At 35.2% G+C, this 21,604-nt stretch overlaps 1 long non-coding RNA gene across 14 annotated transcripts in view; it reads left to right on the top strand.

Annotated features, from left to right (window-relative positions):
- The window catches only part of LOC141556315 (uncharacterized), a 75,572-nt gene that overhangs the window by 11,500 nt on the left and 42,468 nt on the right, over nucleotides 1-21,604 (top strand). For 9 of the 14 annotated variants that reach the window (XR_012486492.1, XR_012486499.1, XR_012486491.1 and 6 more), the window contains 3 exons: nucleotides 11,690-11,814; nucleotides 15,318-15,515; nucleotides 19,311-19,527. This is a non-coding gene — a long non-coding RNA (uncharacterized LOC141556315). Of the gene's footprint in view, nucleotides 1-11,689; nucleotides 11,815-15,317; nucleotides 15,936-19,310; nucleotides 19,528-21,604 lie in introns of those variants that run through there. The other 5 variants (XR_012486495.1, XR_012486498.1, XR_012486489.1 and 2 more) reach the window with 5 other exon arrangements.

Raw genomic sequence — 21,604 nt, 5'->3', positions numbered from 1 at the left:
TTCAGCCATTCCTCGATTGATGAGTATCTACTCATTTTTCAATTCTTTGTTGCCACAAAAAGAGCTGCTACAAACATTTTTGCATATGTGGATCCTTTTCCCTCCTTTATAATTTCCTTGGGATATAGACTCAGTAATGGCACTGTTGAATCAAAGGGTATACACAGTTTGATAGCCCTTTAGGCATAGTTTCATATTGCTCTCCAGAATGGTTGGATCATTTGACAACTCCACCAACAATGCATTAGTGTCCCAGTTTTCCCACATCCCCTCTAATATCACTATCTTTTCCTATTATCTTAGCCAATATGAGAGATGAAAGACTGTACCTCAGAGTTATTTTAATTCATATTTTTCTGATCAATAGTAATTGAAAGCATTTTTTCATATGACTATAATACCTTTAATTTAATCATCAGAAAATTGTTCATATCTTTGAGCTTCCTTATATTTGTATATTTCTTCTTGTATTTGGATTTCTAGAGTTTAGCACAGCACCTGGTACATAGTAAGTTTTTAATAAACATTTGTTGACTCGACTTGATATTTTGAGAGTAGAGAAGGTTTTTTTGTTTGCCTGGCTTTGTCCTCTAGCATAAGGCATAATGCTAGGCACAGATGGTGAAGGGGATGGAGTGCTGGGTCTGGGAGTAAGGAAGTTGTTGTTCAGTTGTTTCATTCATGGTCAACTCTTGATGATCCTATTTGGGGTTTTCTTGGCAAAGATAATGGAGTGCTTGCTATTTCCTTCTCCAGCTAATTTTAGATGAGCAAACTGAGGCAAATAGGGTTAAGTAACTTGCCCAGGATCATACACCTAATAAATGTCTAAGGTCAGATTTTAATTCAAGAAGATGAGCCTTTCTGGCTTTGGGCTTGGTGTCCTACCCACTATATTACCTAGCTACCTCTGGGAGTTAAGTATACTTGAGTGCAAGTCTAGCCTCATTCAGCTGGCTAGCTGTGCCTAATACAAGGCAAATCACTTAAGCTCTCTTTGCCTCAGTTTCCTCATCTGGAAAATTAGGATAATAAAAGCACCTACCTCACAGGTTTGTTGTGAGGATCAAATGAGAAAATAAATTGTAAAGCACTTAGCACAGTGTTAAAACATATAATAAGCACTATAAAAATGTTAGCTATTACATTAAGTGCTTAATAAATGCATATTGACTGAATTATTTATAGTAAGACTTATAGACTTATATTAGACAGTATGCTAGCCACATAAACAGAATAGGGCCGTTTACACACTATAAAATTGCCATCAGCATCATAAATGCCTTAATGATTTATTGGGGAATGATACTGGTTGGAACAATGTTATTCAGAGTTTGTCAATACTTGAATAGATTATTCGACCACACCCATTTTTATCTCTTATATGCAAGCACACACACATCAATTGCAATCTATAAAGAGAATCAATATACATGTATATGTATATTATGTACATGCATACATATATACAATATACATATACATGTATAGCATATATGTGATTGCTTCTCTTAGAAAGGAGGGAGCAGGGGAAGAATAGAGGGAGGGGGAGTAGCATTTGGAACTCAAAACTTAAAAAACTATATTGAAAAAAATTTCTTTAAAGAGACTCAAAGTTTATCATTAGGTTGCAAAGGAATTAAGCCTCACTAATTCTTGGCTATGGGGGTCATATAGCTTTGCCAATTTGGGGGTTATGATTCTGATTCAATAAAATTTATTTATTTTAATTAATTAGTTAATTAATTTATTTATTTGCTAAGGCAGTTGGGGTTAAGTGACTTGCCCAGAGTCACACAGCTAGAAAGTATTAAGTGTCTGAGATCAAATTTGAACTCAGGACCTCCTGACTTCAGGAGTTGGTGCTCTATCCACTATGCTACCTAGCTGCCCCTATTTTTTATTTTTAATAGTAGCTTTTAATTTTCAAAATACATGCAAAGATAGTTTTCAACATTCACTCTTGCAAAACCTTGTGCTCCAGATTTTTATCCTTTTCTTCTTCCCACCCTTCTCCCCTACTTGACTACACATGTATAAATTTTCTAAACATATTTCCACATTTATCATGCTGCACAAATAAAAAAAAAAAAAAGAAGGGAAAAAATTCCTCATCAAAAAGTATGGGAACTGGCAAATGTTCTCAGACTAAATGATTAAATGATTTCAAATTTACTGAAATACTTTTTTTTTAAACAAATAGGCACCATTTTGTAAAGGAAAAAGTTGATCCAATATGAATCCCACCAAACCTATTAAATATAACTGATTTGACCTATCATTAGATGAAGAATGAGATCCAAGATTGGATCCAAAAGGCCCTCTTTGAGTGACATCTACATAAATTCAATTATGTGTGCTAGTAAATATTTAACAATCAGCTCTCATCTCTAAAAATAAGTACCTAAGATAATGATTGCTAGCAATTATTGAGCCAGGCACTGTGTTATGTTTTACAAATATTTCACTTGATCCCAAATGGAGGTGCCATTATTATTTCCATTTTACAGATGGAACAAACTGAGATTAAGTATCTTGCTCAGGTCACACAGATAGTAAGTGCTTGAGGAGAGATTTGAACTCAAGTTTTCATGACTCAAGAATTATGAACATGTTTTTAAGTCTAGAAATCAACAAAACAACAAACCAATATATTTTTGTAGCATTTGTTTATTTCTGAGATATAAATGATGACACTGAAAATTTAGCAATTAGCTCTCTCCACACATGGCTTCAGTTGATCCTGGGATGCTTTTGAATTAAGCCAACAATATATCTTGACAAAGAAGCATAAAATAAATGGCTGAATGAAAAGAATTTGTCTAACAGAATAGAAGAAGTCATGATAACAAAACAATATGGAGTCATTTCTTTTAGAAGTTATAGGTGCTAGAACTTCGTGATCAAGGAGATTTTTCAAAGAAATGTTAAAAACAATGAGGTCACTTTAATAACTTGATGAAATGGAGCTTCTTGAACAACTTATGCATCATTACTGTCTTGGTTAGGCAACTTAAGGTAGAAAAAAATGGCAAGCCACTCTAGATGACTTTAATGAATCGACAAAAGTTGAGCTTGTATCATTATACTTTTAACCAATTGCCTTCCCCCAAAAGGGAATTATTTTATTAACTTGAACAAGAGTCTGTTGGTTTGTTGAATGTTAAGTTCATAAGAACAATAGTGGGATAGAATTTATCCCAAGATGATTTCTGTTTGAATTCCATCAAACAAAATGTGAGGAGAATGCAAACAACAATTTTAAATATTTTTTATACTGGGAACAAGGGGCAAAGAAGGTTGGAGAAGAAAGAGATAAAGCATGTCATTCTTTTCCCATGGAGATAAGCTATGCTATGATCCTCAGGATGAGAGGGAGTCATTTATAAATCAGGAGTTTACAGCTCTGTGGTGATATGTACAAATAAGTAACTATAAGTAGAAACTTTGCTCAATTTAGCAGATGGACTTACTAAGTACTCCCAGCTCAGACTTTCTCTGTCTACTGTCTTGAGTGTAGATTATTACAAGTTCAAAACTTTATATCCCCAGTTTTACTCATATAAAATGGGAGTAAGGGAGGAATGGGGGCCATATCCTGTAAGTACAGAGACAATATTCTCTTTGGGAAAAGCATCTTTGGGGTTCTATGAATGGATTCAGCAGGTCATGGCATTCTCTTGGAATGAATTGTGGTTGCATGAGTATGGTTCTAGTATGCCTAGTTTGGAAATAGGCCTCATGAAGAATGAAACAGAAATTGAAGGGAAGAGGAAGAAAAAGAAAAATGGAGAAGAAGAAGAGGAAAGAGGAGAAGGAGAAAGAAGTAGGAGGAGGAGAAAGATGAGAAGAAGAGGAAGAAAAAGAGGAGGAGGAGGAAGAGAAAAAGGAGGAGGAAGAAGAGAAGAGTAGGTGAAAAGTAGCAAGGGAAGAGGAAGAGAACTCCCTGGTTGAAGTAGATATAGCATGTTTTCTTTCTCCCTGATCCATTTTCCCACAAGAAGCAATAAGTCTGTCTATAAAACTCTAAAGCTGCCCTGTCAAGATATGGTACTTTCAAGATATTGAAGCTTTATTATTCTTCCAATTGGCAAAGAATCTAATAACTTGTCCATTGCCTAACATGAAAAGTCAGGGAGTATTTGGAGATGCTAAACCTTGAAAATAGATTAGTGTTTCCTAATTTGTTAATGATAACAGGAAGTACAGAACTACCATGGGAAATGGCACTTTGGGGAAGTAAGCAATGAAACTGCTTCTTGCTTGATTTAATTGTCATTTATTTTGCATTTTATTTTAACAAATGACCTTTACCATGGGATTATGTGTTTCTGGTTTGTGTAAGAGGATTCAGTGAAAATGAGGGACCATGAACTATGGATTGAGATGGATTTAATGTCACTGATATAGAGCTATAAAGGACAACAGCCATTTAGTCCAAACCTTTTATTTTATGTATAAGGAAACTGAGGCCTGGAAGATTAATGTTATACTAGTAGTGCCAGAGGCAAGATTTGAACCCAGGTTTTCTGACTCCAGAGCAAGACCTCTTTTCACTGTACTATAATGCTTCCATAATTACCTTTGAATATTATGGACTTGAGAGTAACCACCAGAGAAAAATATTGTATGGTTAGGGTGATCAAGTACTGCATTTCTTTTTCTCTTAGTAAAGGTTGAGTTCCCCCAGCTATCAATGAAATTTTTAGAGTCCCATTTCTATTGAACTAAATAAATCATTCATAATTGCTTTCTAATAGGTACCTTTGTGCTTGATTTCCCTTTTGATCTCTTATTCCCTGGAATCCAAAACTTATTGTTTCTCTAAGAAAAGCCTAAAAGCTATCTTATTTATCCAATCACAGGCCACCCTTAACAATTATCTATAGTTATTTAACATATATGAAGCCAACAGCAATATTATTATATTCCCCGGATATTACACTTGCAAGGCTCATGCAATAGGTAGTATTGTCCCCAGATGGTGATAATTGCTATTCATTAAACATTTATTTTACAGCCACACTGGGTAAGGGAACTATGCAAAACATTAAAATAGACATGGTCCCTGACCTTACAGAACTTATAAACTAAAAAAAAATAAACATACCCACTTGGAGCATTCCACAACTCTTACAGTGAACATAACATGGAGTTTGTGTGTAAGTTGGAGAGAAGGGGCTCAGTGGATGGAATTTATTCCTGTTCTGTTGCCTGGTCTAGGTTTTAATGGGAAGGGAACAGAATTTGTTACTATAGGAAGAAAACTTGCAGAACTTTCTCATGTAGTTTGATTAGAGAGTCATATATCCAGTGGGTATTTCATATTGTTGTTGCCGAGTCATTTTTCAGTCATGTCCAATTCTTCCTGACTCCATTTGGGGTTTTCTTGGCAAATAGAGCAGAGTGGTTTTCCATTTCCTTCTCTAACTCATTTTCCAGAAGAGAAAACTGAGCAAATAGGTTTAAGTGACTTGTCCAAGGTTACACAACTAGTAAGTATCTGAAGTAGGATTTCAACTGTGGTCTTCCTGACTCTAAGTCCAGCACTTTTTCTCTTGTACTACTAGCTTGGGGGTGTATTTCATAAACTCTAGTAAAATACATATAGTATACAACCAAGAGAACATTGTACACAGTAACAACAATATTGTATGATGATCAACTGTAATAGATTTGGCTTTTTTTCAGTAAGGAGGTGATACAAAGCCATCCCAATTGATTTGTGATGGAAAGTGCATTCACATCCAGAGGAGAGAACTATAGAGACTGAAAGTGATCAAAGCATAATATTTTCAACTTTTGTTGTTTGTTTGCTTGTTTTTTTTTTCTCATTCCTTCCCTCCCCCCTTTTTAATCTGTTTTTTCTTGCAAGGGATGATGAATATGCAAATATATTTAGAAGAATTGCACATGTTTAACCTATATTGGATTGCTTACTGTCTTGGGGAGGAGGGAGGGCAGGAGGGCAGGAGAAAAATTTGGAACACAAGGTTTTGCAAAAGGGAATGTTGAAAACTATCTTTGTATATATTTAGAAAAAATAAAATACTATTAAAATGCTTATAATACACAGAACAATTCTTTTACTCCCAGTTAGATAGCACAGAAGGTAGAGCTCTAGGCCTGGAATCAGGAAGATGATATATATGACCTCAGACCCTAGCTATCACTATGATTAGAAGGTCACTTAATCTTAGTTTACCTCAGTTTCCTCAGTTGTAAAATGGGAATCCTAATAGCACCTACTTTTCACCTTGTTATGAGGATCAAATGAGATAATATTTATAAAGTACCTCTCACATATTAGACACTTAAATACAGGCTTGTTTTCTTTCTGGCAAAAATTCTGGAGGCAAGGAACAAATGCAGAGCTTATACTAAAATACAAACTTTTTGGAGCACAGTTTTTGTACTAAAATGCAAAGAATTGAACTAAATGGTCTCAAAAATTTTTTTCTTACTCCAATGCTCTTATAATTTATTTAAATCAAGGATACTCCAAAGTCAAGTTTGAGTGTACCAGTGATTAATGTAGAGGGTCTTTCCTTTTCTCAAATAAGGATAACTTTCCTATGTATATAGAAGTTACCTCTTTTTTTGCATTCTAGGATGTCTCATCTATTGCCTTCAAATTAAATTAAATTCAGTCAACATTTATGAACCATCCATTGCCTACAGAACTCAGAATAAAAAGATGGAAAAAAAATCAACTTTCTCATTCTCAAGGAGCTTGGAATCTCCTAGGGAGGATGAGATAAATACATAAGTAGCAAGAATACAAGGGAGAATTTGACAAATACAAAAACAAGGTCAAGATAGTGTGCCCATGAGAAATTTAAGGAAGAGAACATGTTCAGCTAAGGGAACAGAGAAGGCTTCTTGGATGATGTGAATGATGTGGCAACTTGGTTGGGCCTTGAAGGGAAATATTTTAACAGATTGATTGAATAAGGTAGAATGGGAATCTATTTTAGGCACAGGGAGTGATATGAAAAAAAGCCTTAGAGTTGGGCAAGGACAAGATAGGAACTGAGCCATAGCGAGCAGCTAAGTTTGCTCATATTGTAAAGTCTATGAAGGGTAATAACAATAATAACCATACTACCATTTATATAATGGGTATTATGTGCCAGACACATGTGTTAAGCACTTGACAATGATTACCTCATTTGATCCTCATAACAACCCTGGGAGACAAATGCTATTTTTAATCTTCATTTTATAATTGAGGAAACTGAGGCAAAAAGAAAAATAAGTGATTTGTTCAAATCTAGTAAATTTATGAATCTAGTAAATGTATAAATATTTTCTAACTCTAGACTCAGCAACCAATCTATTATAGCATCTAGGCTAGGTCAAATAATTGAAGATTTTAAAAATTAGAATAAGGAGTTTATATTGAGTTCATTTGATAATAAGGGCTCAACAAGAGATTATGAAGGAAGGATTGGAGGCAAGAGGCAGAAAGAGTAGTTAGGAAACCTTTACAACAGCAGAGATTAGAGACGATGATGATAGGTGATCCAAGTAGTAATAAAGGCAAGGAAAAAATGATCAAGACACAATAGAGCCTCGTGGCCAGGTTTTTGAAATGGCAGAATTATCAGCAATCTATGATAGTGGCTCACATACAGAATGTTTTCCTGCTAACAGGACTGTAATTGTGACTGTGACATTATCCTTTTTTTTTTTTTTTAAACAAATGACAAAGCTGGGAGACAAAAAGTCCAATGGATTCCCCATAGTCACTTAGCTAGGAAAGTTGGAATATAAATCAAGGCCTTCACATTGGGCTCTTTTTGCTGTTACATGCTGCTTTTTTGACTCTTCTCTCTGCCTCCCAAACCATGCCCAGCTCACCTTACAAACTTCCCTATTTTTTTAAAAGAGTAAAACCATAGTTCCAGTCAACCATATTTAACTTATCACTTTACAATCAACCTTAAATCTTCCCTCTTGCTTATCCCTCAGATCCAATCACTTACCAATTCTTTTTGACTCTTCCCTACTCCCACTCCCAACATCTTTCACATATGATGCCTTCTTTCCATTTACAAGGCCATCAGTTTAGTTCAAGCCATTGTCACCACTGAGCTTGAATATTGTAACAGCCTTAGACTCTCGGCTTGCAATCTTTTCCTCCAATCTAATCCTTGCTTATATAATTGCTTAAGTGATATTACTAAATCAAACATCTGACCACCTTAACCTAAAACTCCAATGTCTACCTTTTGTTACAAGGATCAAACACAAACTCTTTTTACTCTTCTACTTGGCACAGAAAGTTCTTCACAATCTGGTTACAGACCTTTGCTCCAGGTTTATTATTTGTTATTCCTCTTTGCTTGAAGTCTCAGCCTACTTAGGGTCCCTCAGATGACACAATATTTGCCATCTATCAACCTTTGCTCAATCTGTCTTACACACCTACAATGAAATACTTTCTCATCTCTGTCTCTTAGAATTCTTAGTTTCCTTTAAAATTCAGTTCAAGACTTTCTTCCCTGATTCTTCCCCTTCCTTATAGCTAGGGCCTCCAATCGCACCCCTGACATTACATTTTATTCATTTTGTACATATCCCTGACATTATATTTTATTTGCATACATTTTGTGGCTAATTACATGTATACATGCTATTTTCCTCCTGGAATATAAGTTTCTTGGAGGGCAGGGATAGTATTGTCTTTTACATTTGTATCCCTAGAAGCTAGTACAATGCCTGATACAGAATGGAAGTTTAATAAATGTTTACTGATTGTTTAATTATTAGAGTATTAAGTTCGGCTTTCTAATAGGAAGGCTACCAAAAGAGGGAAAATGGTGTACAAAAAGAGAGCTTATGAGGGATCAAGGAACAAGTTTTATGTACTAGCCATTTTTTTCAGATAATTGACCTTAAGACTTGTCTATTTGACATATCAACATTTTCCCTTTGATATACTATGATCATTTTTCAAAGAGAAACAAGCCCTTATGAATCCCTCACCAGAGGAAGAAAGCCCAATTCATTTGGATGAATGGCTATTTACTGTATGATAACTGGAAAATGATCCTGTGATCAATCAGATGTTCCATTTCCTCTCCTTGTGTCCCTCTGGGCATGAGAAACTTTCCCCAAATTGGGGCTCCTGGACTTGCCTCTGGAAACCCTGGTGTGGCGGTTGAATTTGGTAGAGCTTCTTTGTTCTCCCTATCTTCTCTTGTTTGTTGAAATTTGGTTTGATTTATTGTTTTTCAGTTGTTGCAGTAATGTCAGACTCCATTGGAAAGTTTGGGGCAAAGATAGTAGAGTAGTTTGCTATTCTCTTCTCCAGCTCATTTTACAGATGAGGAAAATGATACAAATGGGTTAAAAGACTTGCATAAGGTTTTTATAGATGTCTGAGGCTGGATTTGAATTTAGGAAGATAAGTCTTCCTGACTTTATGTCTGTACTTTATCTAGCTACCCTTAAACTCAGTTAATTTTTACTATTTTATACAATGCTTCCAAAATGAGGCTGGGTAATAGAGCTTCCTTGATGTTCTCCAAACAAGACACTGCATTACTCAGCTCCAGGAATTTTTCTCTGGCTGTCCCTCATTCTTGGAATACTCTCCCTATTCTGGTCCTTTAAATACCAACTAAAATCCCACTTTCTACAAGAAGCTTGCCCTAATTCTTCCTAATTCCAGTACTGTAAAGAAATATTATTGATTTAATAATTTCCAAGCGCTGAATTCAGAAAAAGAGGATAATACCTTAATGATTATAAGCAGATATTCAGAGGGAAAAAATGGCTTGGGTACAAGAAATTACAAGAATATCAGAGAGAAATGAAGAAGGTCACAAAAAATGAATTGTGAGGTCTGCATGAAAAAAATGAAAGGAGAATAAGTAGTATGGATCACAGGGTTGAAAATAGTAAATTTTCTGAATAACAGAAGGGACCAAACAAAACTCAACGATTACAGAAGAAATGGTAGAAAAAATTAAAAGAAGAAAAATACTAGAAGAACATAGAAAGTATCTACTATAATAAATGACTGACCTAGAAAAGGATCACAGAAAAACAATTTAAGAATGACTGCATTCTCTAAAAACCATAACCATATACAATTCCTGGATAATATATCCTTAAAAAAAAGAACCAAAAACCAGAAAAAATACCTGATTTATTAGAACTAAAGGGCAAAGAGAAAACAGGATTCACTAGTCATCTCCTAAAAGAAAAATTAAAAAGGAAAACTCCTAGAACTGTTAGAGTGAAAAGGTCAAGTTTTCAGATCAAAGAAAACACAGTCAAAGGATAGTAAACATGATCTCAAAAAGGACAAAAATAAAAATAAATGCAGCTAAAATTGTAGTTAAAAATAGAGATTACCTAATGGTAGCAAGGGCAACCTAAATGGCACAGTAGATAGAACACTAGGCTTAGAGTCAGGAAGACCTGAGTTCAAATTTGACCAGAGACATGTACTAGCAGTTGGGTAAATCATTTAGTGCTTCGGTTTCCTCATGTGTAAAATGAACTGGAGAAAGATGGTAAACCATTCTAGTATCTTTGCCAAAAAAACAAAACAAAACCCAAAGGGGTCCCAAAAAGTCACTTAGCTTCAGTTCATGTCTTTCTAGATTTTTCTGAAATCAGCCTCTTGATTTCTTATAGAACAATAATATTCCATGTTTTAATATATCATAACTTATTCAATTATTCCCAAATTGATGGGTTTAAAACTCATTTTCTAATTCTTTGCCACCACAAATAGCTGCTCATCATTTCTTATAGCACAATAGTCTTCCATTACATTCATATACCATAACTTGTTCTGCCATTCCACAATTAATGGGTATCGCCTCAATTTATAATTCTTTGCTACCATAAAAAGAGTTGTTATGAAAATTTTTGTACACTTAGGTCCTTTCTATTTTTACATGATCTCTTTGGGAAAGAGACAGAGCAGCTGAATCAAAAGATATACAAAGTTTGATAGCCCTTTGGGCATAGTTCTAAATAGCTCTCCAGAATGGTTGTCTTAGTTCACAACTCCACCAACAATGCATTAATGTTCTAAATTTTAATAAGTGAATTCCACAAATATTCAAAGAATAATTCCATAATTTTTGCAATTTCTTACAGGATAATGCTATTTTATTATAATTTTCAGCTGTTCCATAACTGGTAATCATTTTGCTTTAATTTCAAATTTGAAGTAAGAAAGTAGATAGATGATTTGGGGATCAGATCAGACCTGTGTTCAAATCTCCCCTCTGGCTATGTACAGTTGGGTAAATTATTTAGCCTCTCTGTATCACAGACAGTGTTTATGACCATAAATTGTACAGTAGATATACTGGTTGTTTTATCCCCAGATTGCTTTCCCCATCAGTGAAATTATTGATCCAAAAAAAAAAAAATCAATGGTATAGTGAGATCAGTGGTGTTTCTTAGTGACTTCATTAAGATATTTCTTGTTAGTGTTGATATAAAGGTACTTTTAAAAAGTTAAGTATTTTAAAGCAACTTTTAAAAAATCTCATATAATTTTTATAGATATGATGTGAGTTGCCTTTTCAAGCCAAGTGAAACCCAGGGTTTTGAACATGCTCAGTTTACCTAATGTGAAGCCTGATTGTGTCCCCTTCCACATAGGTTGGGATAAGCCTTCTTTAATTGACTGATGTTTTGCTCTTTTTCAAACCAGGCTGGCTTTATCATTCTGGAATCTTGGTTCCATGGTCACCATGGCTCAAACTCCTAGTCCTATGAAAATCACAGAAGAGAAGAAAAAACTACCAGATCCATTTTTGGAGTTGAGGTAAAAAAGAGGTAAGCAAGGAAAGGAAAGTCCTAAACTAGTATTTAGGTTAGAATCACAGAAAAAAGCACAAATGAAGAAATGCTGGAAAAGAGAACAACTGGCTTGGTTTCACCCGTTTTTAAGATATAGCAGTTTTTAAAATATAGCAGCCTATTAAGGGAGGTCAATCCCACCTATATTGTAGAGGATGCATCAGACTCCATGTTTAGCAAAATGGACACTCAAAAGCCCAGGATATAAAAGTATGTTCGTGGCCCTTTGCCTGCTTTGAAAACTATGAATACAATAAAGTGTGACAGGATAACAAAGGTTTGAAAGGAACTGCCGATAGTTCAATTTATAGCAGTGGAATAGAATAATAATTGCACTAATTCTCTGGAAAAAAAAAACAAAAACAAAAACAAAGTAGTGTCACAGACCTCATTCGAATTAATAAGAGTTTTAAAAAAATTTTTTTCTTGGCACTATTCCTTAAAATAGGAGTTGTTTTTTGATCAGTGTAAAGCCCAACAAACATAGAAATATTAGGCTTTGTTTTCATGCTTTCAGATATATCAGCAGGAGATCAAAGTGGTACTTTGTCATTTTAGGTTATAACAAAGACCTTTCTAAAAACTGCATTCCAAGTAATTGGGGTAGGAAAATCTACTAAATGATACCAGGGAAGGGAAAGAAATAAATACATTTATATAGTAACTTCTATGCACCTGGAATTGTGCTAAATCCTTTAAAATTATTAACATGTGATCTTCAAGACAAGCTTGGGAGGTAGGTATTATTTTTCCATTTCACAGTTTAGGAATCTGAGGAAAACAGAAATTAAGTGATTTGCCCAGGAATTACTCAGTTAATAAGTATCTAAGGCTGGATTTGAACTCAGATATTTCCTAGCTCCCAGCTGGGTACTATCTCCAATATGCCACCTATCTGTCACAATCAAAAACATTACATATCCCAGGTGCTTTCCCAACAACCCTTCTAGAAAAAGCTTTCTACACTTGCTGCCTGAAGGCAGCCTACCCTTTCATTGTCTCTTTAACCCTTTTCTATGAGGCTTCTATCCAAAACACTCAACTAAAACTGCTTTTTCCAGGGTCACTAATGATCTAATTGCTAAGTCTTTTTTCAGTCTTCTTCTAACCTGACCTTTGCTGCATTTGACACTGTTTAACTAACTTCTACTCTTTGGGTTTTCAGAGAAAACACTTTCGGTTTTCCCTTCTATTTTTCTAACTATTCCTAGATTGACTTTGTTGGCTCAACAGCTAAATTATTTTCTCTAATTGTGGGTGCTCCTCCAGGCTTTGTCCTATGCCCTCTGCTCTCACTATAATCTTGTTTTTGGTAACCTCAGCAACTCTCATGGGTTTAATTATCATCCCTATGTGGATGACTCACAGATCTATATATCCATCACTAGTTTCTCCCTTGAGCTCCACTCCCACATCATCAGCTGTCTATTGAACATTTCAAAATGCCCTAGAGATATCACAAACTCAAAATGCCCCAGATGGGAATTATTACCCTTCCCCATAAATCTACTCTTCTACCTTACTTCTCTATTTCTTTTGAAGGCACCGCTATCTTTTCAATCTTTCTGGTTCATTATTTCAAATTCTTCACTCTGGTCATCATTACCATATTCATTAACTTGATTCCTCACTTTTATGTCCTATATCCAATCAGTTGCCAAATCTAGCCATTTTTGCCTCCACAATATCTCTTCTATATCTATATCTATTTGCACAACCACCATTTTAGTTCAGGACTTGATTATTTATTGCTTAGATTTTTTTGTAATAGTCTTCTAATTGATCTTCCTGACCCGTCTCTTCTCATTCCAGTCTATCCTTTGAACATCTATCATAGATAATTTCTTTATACATATCTAATCATGTTATTCTTTTATTCAATAAACTCAAATAACTACCTATTTCCTCCAGCATAATGAAGAATTGGCAACAGGGGCCCCATTTCATAGTACATTCTATGAAATAAATTTTGGAGATGGAAGAGAGAAAAATACAAGTGTGCTACAGAAAAAGGCTTCTTCCATCCCTTAGTTAACCTTCATCATCTACTACCTGAATTGTTGCCATGATCTTTTAATTATCTTCCTAACTCACCACTCCCTTCTCTATCTTCCACATGTTAACTAAAATAATTTTTGTAAATCTCAGATCTGACCATGTCACTATCCTTATTCAATAAATTCCCTCAATTCCTTATTACTTCTAGGATCAAATTCACATTATTTAGATTGGTATTTAAAATTCTTCTTAACTTGAGATCCAATTTATATTTCCAGCCTTATACATTATTGTCCTTCACTCACTTGGTTATTGAACCTTGCTATTTACTTTTCACACAACACTCCAATTTCCATTTCTGCATCTTTGCATAGGCTGTCCACCACTACTGGAATGCATTCTCTTCTCAACTTCTCCTTTTTGTATTCTTCATTTCCTTCAAAGTTCAGTTCAAACATCCTATTTTTGAAGACATTATTAGTCTCCTTAGCTGCTAATGTTCTTCCTCCTTCTCTTCCAATTATCATTTGGTTAACATTTTTTTAAATTAAGTGCTCACTATGTATCAGACTCTACTCTAAGTGCTAGGGATAGAAAGGAAGGCCAAAACATTTCTTACCCTTAAGCTTATGTTTTAATGGGTGAGACAATATGCAAAAATCATATGTACAAGACATAAATGGTGCAGTTGAAAGCAATCTCAAGGGGGAAGTACTGGCATTAAAAGTGATCTGGAGCAACCTCTTGTGTAAACTGAAGTTGAATTTTGAAGGAAGTCAGGAAGTGACCGATAGGAGGGAAAGCATTCCAGGCATCAGGAACATTTGATAAAAAAGATCACTAAATTAGGGAATTGAGTATTGTGTTTGATTCTATTTGAGGAACATCAAGTAGGACAGTTTTATTAGATTATCAAATACATGGAGAGGAGTAAAGTGTATAAAAGGCTGGAAAGGTAAAAAGGCAGTTTGTTAAAGGGCTTTAAATGCCAAACAAAGGAATTTATATTTGATTCTAAAAGTAATAGGGAACCATTGAAAGTTATTGAATATGAGGATGGCATGGTTATACCAGTGCTTTATGAAAATGCTTTGGCGGCTAAGTTTGAGATAGCTTGTAGTGCGCCAAGTTTTAAGGAAAGAACAACCAAAAGGCTATGACAATAATTGAGGTATGAGATGATAACTAAGTCCTGCATCAAAATGGTGGCTATGAGTGGAGAGAGTAAGATATATATATATGAGAGATGTGAAGGTGGAAATGGCAAGACTTGACAAGAGACTGGCTATGTGAAGTAAGTATAAGTAAAATTGAGAGAGTAGGTGACTAGAAGGATGATGGTACCCTTAACAACCAGAGCTGAATTAGAATTTGTTTACCAGGAGCAGCAGGGGAAATGAGGGGGAAGGTAGGATTAAACTGTAGGCACTGGTTTTTACCTACATTATTGTTCTGTTGCTGTTTGTTCTTCCTTTTCAAAGAAGACCTTTACATCAGGGACACGATCCTATGACATGCAAGAAAATTGGATTTAGGTGAGAGATTACTGTGAAGTCACCAGCTTCACTTTTTCCTCTGAAACCACCTGGATCTACCTCTTCAATTGAAGAAAAAGTTTCAAGAAAACATCTGTTTGCAAGATGATTTTAGAAAGGCCTGGAGAGACTTACATCAATGAAGTAAGTGGAACCAAGAGAACATTGTACACAGTAACATGTTTATATGATGATCAACTCTGATAGACTTGGCTCTTTTCAACAATGAGATGGTTCAAGCCAGTTTCATTGATCTTGTGATGGAGAGAGCCCACTGCATCTAGAGAGAGGACTGTGGGATTGAGTGCGGATCACAACATAGTATTTTCACTTTTTTGTGGTGCTTTCTCATTTTTTCCTTATGATCTGATTTTTCTTGTGCAGCATGATAATTGTGGAAATATGTGTAGAAGAATTGTACATGTTTGATATATATTGGATTGCTTGTTGTTTGGAGGAAAGAGTAGAGGGGGAGAAAAATTTGGAACACAAGGTGTTTCAAGGACGAATGTTGAAAACTATCTTTGCATGTATTTTGAAAATAAAAAGCTATTTTTTATTCTGTTTCTTTTCCCATTTTCTTTTGCTGGTGCCTTCCTATTATCAGACACTGGAATGATTATAGGTTGACTGCTTCTTTTCTCAAACACCCCTGGTGCCTGAATTTTGCCTCAAGTATAAAGAAGCCAGGGTATAGCTAAAATAAATGCAAATTTAAATTAAGGCAGGGAGCCAAACCTCTACCTAAGTGTTAGGTTTACTATAAATCCATAAAGTTACAGAGGAGGGAACTATGTGGGTCTATGGGGGCTATTTTATTGCCCCTAGGTTTAAAAATGACCTAGTTGTTGTAATAAGTTATGACTAAGTCTCTAGAGACAAAAATGAGTAAGAAGGAAAAAGCTTCAGTAGCAGCAGTGATGATGGTAGTGACAGCTATCACTGGTCAGAAGTACTTGTGGCAGGGACATTCACATCCATCCTGGTGTAACTGGTGTTATACTTCTATGAACATTTTCTTATATTTACTTGACCCTTTCAGTGAATAAACATTTATTAAATGCCTACTATGTGCCAAGCACTGTGCTAAATGCTGGGGATACAAATACACACACATACACACATATGCACAGCTCCTGCTCTCAAGGAGCTTACAGTTAGTTTAATGTGGAAAGATAGCACATGAAAGAAAGATAGAAAGAGATGAGCCAAAATGGAGAAGGGAAGAGAAATGGGAAATGAAGAAATGGCTGACTTAGGTGACCTCCAAAATGGAGGCTTTGAGAGGCACTTCTTCAATCAGAGGAAGATCAGGGTACTCATCAGATAGGCATACCAGGGCAGAATGAAGAGATCTCTGGGAAATGGCAGAGAAGCTAAAAGAATGCAGCCAAGTGGGATCATCAAGTATTTAGGTGCTTACTATGTGCTAGGTGGGTATCATATAAGATTCTGGGGATAAAAATACAGAAGTAAGACCAATCTCCCTCTAGAAACTTGCATTTTATTGGGAAGGGGTGGTATTCAACATTCTTTAACAACTCTACTGTTTTTTTTTTTTTTTCTTTCTTCCGAAACTACTCCATTAAAACAAGTTTCTCACTACATTTGATAATAATAAATCCAAAAGTTAATTTTTATAACCATACCAAACTGATCACTAATATTTGGGGACTGTCAAATCTGAAGGAATTATTGACAGCTGAAAGGAGATAAGTATGTGTGTAGCTTTAAGAATGCATCCTAGAGAATCAACTCAAAACCTACTAGAAACAATTAACAACTTTAGCAAAGTTGCAGAATATAAAATAAAACCCATGTAAAAACCCAGTTTCTTCTCTGGATATGGAGAACATTTTCCATTGTGAGTCTTTTGGAATTGTCTTGGATCATTTAGATTGCTGAGAAGAGCTAAGTTAATCATAACATAATTACTATGTACAATGTTCTCCTGGTTCTGCTCACTTCGCTCAGTATCAGTTCATGTAAGTCTTTCCAAACTTTCTGAAGTTCACTTGCTAATCATTTCTTATAGTGCAATAGTATGACACAATACACAAAGGATTCTTAACCTTTTTTTGAGTGTCAATGATATTTCTTTGGCTATATGGTGAAACTTATGGGCTCCTTCTCCAATATTTTTCAATGTTTAAAAAAATCACAAGATTACAAAGCAAACATTATATTAAAATGCAATGATCAAAACAATCAAAATAAAACTCAAGTTTCTAACTGCCAGTTTAAGAATCCAAGTTCTAAAGGCATTGAGAATCTTGATGGAATTCTTTCAGGGGATTGCCTCATTTGATTTGAAAAAAAAAAAAAACAACAAAAAAACAAAACTATTAACACCCAGGCATTTTGAATGCCAATCAAAAAATAAAGAAAAAAATGAAGAAAAAACCCTCTTGGCCACAGTGTATCTCTCTCCAAGAAGGGACAGGTGAACTTAATCAAGCCTGTTTCCTCAGACCCTAGATCACTGTCATCTTACTCTCCAACACACATCTCCTAGAAGAAGGTTTCTCTCAAAATAAAAAAAAAAACCTAGAAGGACCTGGGGCACTCTGGATAAGCATTCCCACCATCCCACCAAATCTCCATAGCAATCTCCTTGGGGCAGGCAGTTACATGAAAAAGTGTTCGTGTATCCTAGGGAAAGGGAAACTTCTCTGTGGGTAACCCTAAATTGGAAACAACAACCATCTTGGGAAACCTTAAAAAGAACATAGTATTTAAAAGCTAGAGAGCTAATTGCTAACCCTCATTTCCTTCTTATTCATGAATTAGTTACTATAGTTACTTTGGAGGCTTCTTGAGGAAGGGAAAATGAAAGCTTTTTCTTTTTATCAGGAATGTATTTTATCTAGTATTTTCTTTTTGAGCCCTAGTGGCATTCAGTGTCAAGTCAAGGGCATAGATTTTAATTAATGGCTAAATTAGAATTGCAAATGAATCATAATTGACCACCTGACTTTAATAATCCACATGCCCAGAATGAGAAATTGAACACAGTCATTTTCTGACATATTGAGCAAGACATACCTCCTAAAACTAATTAGGAGGTATTTTACATTTACCTGCCTTCCTGCTCTCTTTCTGTTTTTCTTCTTTGTAGGGAGGAGAGGGAAAAGGTATAAGACATTCAGTGCCTTGTCTGCTTTTGAGATGTTCTTGCTTTCCAATGCTTAGCTATACACTTATGCTATTTGAAACTACTATTAAGTATATGGCCATTTACGATGATTTTTTTGTTCAAACTTGTATGTGCATAGTTAGAAATGGAGAGAAAGGGAAGCAAAAGAAAAAGAAAAAGAGAGTTCTTCCAGCTCATAATGGATAGGGAGGCAATAATTTTATTAGAGAGTTTCTGTAATTTTTGAAATTTCCCAAGACTGCTTTGATAAAACCTAAGAAAGATTTAATGAGTCTCTAACAAGAGGAACTTGGTTGGACCCTGCAACAACTCCCACTAATATTCAATAGCTATACATAGATGAGGAAGTACCCCAAGGGCAGTGGGTATGGTAAGAATTTAACTAGGTGAGAGCAAGGAAACAAGTCTGAAGGGAGGGGGGGAGTCCAGAAAAACAAGGTTGTAAAATTAGGGAGGGAGAGAGTCCAGACACTAGTCTTAAATCAAGGAGATCCTGTTTTGACAAGTGCCTAAACAACAGCAGGGTTGACATAACATCCAATTTGGGGGGATAAAAGCAATGGCAGGGGAGGGTGGTGTTATAGCTCCTTGACCTAATGAAACCCTTAATTCCTGTGCAATATTATCATTAGAGTTTGGGATAAGCCTTTTGGAGACGTAAAGAGAGTGATTGGGCTTAATTTTGCATTATGAATCTTGTTTCTGCATCTTCTATTAATTCTTAGTAAACATTTTAACTTGGAGAGCAAGGTAGACTTATTCCTGTCTTCCTCATTCTCCAGGAAAAGGGACAGAACATGGCTTTCTTTGCTTACTGGGGAGCAGTTAAATGGCTCAGTGGATAGAGTACTGACCCTGGAGTCCAGGAATCCCACATTCAAATATCTAATTGTACATCAGCTGTCTGACCTTAAAACACTTCTGCCTCAGTTTTCTGAATTCTTACATGGAGATTAACATAGCAACTACTTCCCAGAATTATTGTAAGGATCAAATGAGGTAATATGTGTAAAGTGTTTAGTATATTGTCTGGTCAATGGTTATTTCATTCCTATTGCATATTGGACTGGTTCTCTCTCCCTCTCATTTTCTTCTTCTTCCTCAGTGCTCTTCTTTTATTTCCTTCTGGTGAGTGATAGAGATTTTTGCTTTAGGTGCTCTCCTCCCTTTCTTCTTTTTTTCCATTCCTCTACATCGCTGATTTAGCAAGTCATTCCTATGTTACAAAATAAGCTTAATTCTCTAGTGATAGAACAAAACAAAATAACCTCTCTCCCTCCTCCTCCCTCACTTACAAATTTTATAATTCTACCTATGGAAGTTTGGGGCAGCTAAGTGTCACAGTGGGCAAAATGCTGACCTAGAAGACTCTTTTTCCTGAGTTCAAACCTGGCTTTAGATATTTACTAGCAGTATGACCCTGAGTAAGTCACTTAACTACAGAATTACTTATAAAAATAACAGTTCATCATGCTTCTGCTGGTATCTAGCTACCAAGATGAGAAGTAACTTCCTCAGACAGTTGAGTTTTGTGCCCAAATAACCAGAGCTTTTTCCATATGTCCTTTCTGAAGGTATCCAAAATATACAAAAGAAATGTACAATTCTGGGTCAAACTACATATGTTTTATGTGAAGAGTAACAGAATCAGAATAAAAAGAACAGTTTAGGATATAACAAGGAAACTAATTATAAACAGACAACTTATTATAAGCAAGCATATAAATCTGAGAGGGACACAGAAAAAGAAATAATTTTTTTGGATTGATTAAAGAATTCAGTTCATCTACTTTTCCTGAAGAAGTATAACCAGAGGTGTGCTGGTACTAACTTACAATGGCTCCTAATAACAGATTGTTAAATTTTTACTGTGAGCATTTACCCCCTCAAACATTGAATGCTCCAAACATACTTGATTTGTTGTTTTGCTGATTGTGAATAAGTTTAAAAAAGTAAATTGTGAAATTTACTTTTGTAAATTGTGAAAAAGTAAAAAAGATAAAAATTTTAATAATTCAGATTAAATTTGAGTTTCAGATCTATGTTCCACTAACTTCCCTCCCTTTTCCCCTACTGGTTAAACATTTATCAGCACCCCACTGGATAGTTTCATAATTAGAAGCTCAAGCAACAAAAACACAATCATCTATGACCAGGGGCTGTCTCTATTTTCCATCTGCAGTGTTGTCTTTTCTGCAAAGCAGGTGCCAGGGAAGGGAAGGCACCAGCTGCTACTGCTCATCATTTTTCTCTTTACTGTTCCAGCTGCATTTTCTCCTTCACACTAAATTCAAAGTTTCCCATGGGGTTACATAATCTTTTCCAATTTAGTCCATGCTGAACAACAGTCCTTCCATTTTTTAAAAGGCTAGGAAAAGGGGGGAAAAACTCCAAGAGGGAAGAATGGAACTACAACCCCCAGAGTCTTCAGCCCTTGGTTTTTTGTTTGTTTGTTTGGTTTTTGTTTTTGTAGGAGAAGGGAAAGAGTTCATTTTAAGCAATTCCAACATTTGTTACAATATCAATTAGTCTTATTGTAGTCTGAGATAGTGTTCATCCTAACCAAATTCCTAGCCAGAGGTTTCTTAAGGTTAATTCACAAGTAGAAGAAGTGAAAATTGGAATGTTTTGCCTTTATCCACAAAGTCAAAGCTTTAATGTAATCAATGAAGCAGAAGTAGATTTTTTTTTCTGGAACTTTTTTTGTTTTCCCCATAATCCAGAGAATATTGCCAGTTTGGTCTCTAGTTTCTCTTCCTCTTAGAAAACTAAAATGCACTAAAATGCATATGTGGTTCACATATTGCTGAAACATATCTTGGAGAATCTTAAACATTAATTTGCTGGCATGTAAAATGCATACAATTGTTCAGTAATTTGAACAATCTTTGGCACTGGTATTCTTTAGGACTAGGATGTAAACTGATCTTTTCCAATCCAATGGTCACTGCTGAATTTTCCAAATTTGCTGGCTTATTAAGTGCAACATTTAACAACATCATCCTTTATTTTTTTAATTTATGGAATAAAAATGTGGAATTTCCATAACATAGCATAGTTTTTAAAAAAATATGAT

The sequence above is a fragment of the Sminthopsis crassicaudata genome, chromosome 2, assembly GCF_048593235.1.
Source record: "Sminthopsis crassicaudata isolate SCR6 chromosome 2, ASM4859323v1, whole genome shotgun sequence".
Taxonomy (NCBI): Eukaryota; Metazoa; Chordata; class Mammalia; order Dasyuromorphia; family Dasyuridae; genus Sminthopsis; species Sminthopsis crassicaudata.
This window is presented reverse-complemented; position numbering and strand designations above follow the sequence as displayed.